Below are 2,135 nucleotides of genomic sequence, written 5' to 3'. Positions count from 1 at the left end.
ACACAGATACAATTGGATGTTTTTTTTACGCAGGTGAAGAAAAGCCTTCTACAGCGGTTCTCAACTGTTGTCACCCGCATGTTCCTAATGTTGCAAAGTCGCGACCTACTCGTACATGTACAGTATATTATATTTGTGAATGCCCTTTCAGATGGGTTTGCTGTACCGCCAAAGTCATATTGCATGCCAAGACGTCCACCAAACAGATTGGGCTGCTCTTTCAGGAACGGTGAACGGGCTGTTCACCGTTCCTGGAGGTACTGCAATACCAGGTCGATGCGTGGAGTGGACGGAGCAAGCCCCTATTCCATCTCCCAGTTCCAAAAATCTATTTAATATATGGTCCCCATATAGGGGACGTATCAGATATTAAACTGATAAGAACAGATCACTTTCTTTTCCCTTTTTTCAGCAATTTTATTGTTACTGGCAACAGAATATTACATCAGCTCTTTAAGTAGGAGCACAGTTTTATCTTTCACCTCAATTTAACATTGAAATGAGGGCAAAATAAATTACAGAAGCCATAGAAAAGTTGTTTAAAATTCTACACTGTAATAATTATCCATCCATCCATCCATTTTCTGAGCCACTTCTCCTCACTAGGGTCGCGAGAATGCTGGAGCCTATCCCAGCTATCGTCGGGCAGGAGGCGGGGTACACCCTGAACTGGTTGCCAGCCAATCGCAGGGCAATTTGTAACTTATTTCTGAATAATTGGTAAAGTCTTCAGTGCTCTCTGACATTAAGTCCACTTGCACATTTTAATATGAATTCATTAACAATGAATAATCACAAAAAATTCATATTTTAGCGTTTTGTAATGAAGTCATTGTCCAATAGCAACACTTATTTAGCCTTTACGTAAGAACGCTGAGATCTCCCAGGTGACCTGAGCATCACTTTGGAATACGAGCGGTCAAGTTAGGTAAATTGAACAAATTAGATGACAAAATTCATCAACAACTGAAACAAAATGTTAATACAGACTCCTCTAAGTTGTCAATCTCCTTCGAGTGACCAGTCATAAGATTTTAAGGAAGCAAAATTGGATATGTCACTTCACATCAATAGGTCAAGCTAATTGCGAAACACGGGGCCTACTCGTGACCATACATTTCCTTAAGACTATTATACTATACTACATACTATATATGACAACCAAACTAAATTTGTTTACGAATATGGATTTTCTTTTTCTATTGTTGTGTGTTGTCAAGTAATAATGGCTGATTATAGTTAAGTACTTCACAAAATGCAGCCCTATGGGTGGCACAAGTCAGTGCAAACTGTAGGCCGGTCCCAAGCCCGGATAAATGCAGAGGGTTGCGTCAGGAAGGGCATCCGGCTTAAAACCTTGCCAAACAAATATGAGCGTTCATCCAAAGAATTCCATACCGGATCGGTCGTGGCCCGGGTTAACAACGTCCGCCACCGGCGCCGTCAACCTGCGGGGCGCCGTTGGAAATTCAGCTACTGTGGGTCGAAGTCAAAGAAGAAGAGGAGGTGGAAAGCGGGTTCTTCGGCAGAAAGAGAAGAGGAAAACACAGAGCCTAGAACTGAATGTGGGGACTTTGAATGTTGGGACTATGACAGGAAAATCTCGGGAGTTGGTTGACATGATGATGAGGAGAAAGGTTGATATATTGTGTGTCCAGGGGACCAGGTGGAAAGGCAGTAAGGCTAGAAGTTTAGGGGCAGGGTTTAAATTATTTTACCATGGTGTCGATGGGAAGAGAAATGGAGTCGGGGTTATTTTAAAAGAAGAGTTGGCTAAGAATGTCTTGGAGGTGAAAAGAGTATCAGATCGAGTGATGAGGCTGAAATTTGAAATTGAGGGTGTTATGTGTAATGTGATTAGTGGCTATGCCCCACAGGTAGGATGTGACCTAGAGGTGAAAGAGAAATTCTGGAAGGAGCTAGATGATGTAGTTCTTAGCATCCCAGACAGAGAGAGAGTCGTAATTGGTGCAGATTGTAATGGACATGTTGGTGAAGGTAATAGGGGTGATGAAGAAGTGATGGGTAAATACGGCATCCAGGAAAGGAACTTGGAGGGACAGATGGTGGTAGACTTTGCAACAAGGATGCAAATGGCTGTAGTGAACACTTTTTTCCAGAAGAGGCACGAACAT

At 42.4% G+C, this 2,135-nt stretch overlaps 1 pseudogene; it reads right to left on the bottom strand.

Moving 5' to 3' along the window:
• Nucleotides 1-235: 235 nt before the first annotated feature.
• On the bottom strand, nt 236-441 carry LOC133398959 (U2 spliceosomal RNA; annotated as a pseudogene).
• Between the last annotated feature and the right edge of the window lie 1,694 nt (nt 442-2,135).

This window comes from Phycodurus eques, unplaced genomic scaffold (genome assembly GCF_024500275.1).
Source record: "Phycodurus eques isolate BA_2022a unplaced genomic scaffold, UOR_Pequ_1.1 contig_692, whole genome shotgun sequence".
NCBI classification, from domain to species: domain Eukaryota; kingdom Metazoa; phylum Chordata; class Actinopteri; order Syngnathiformes; family Syngnathidae; genus Phycodurus; species Phycodurus eques.
The sequence above is the reverse complement of the archived record's forward strand: the minus strand, read 5'-3'. Positions and strand labels throughout refer to the sequence as shown.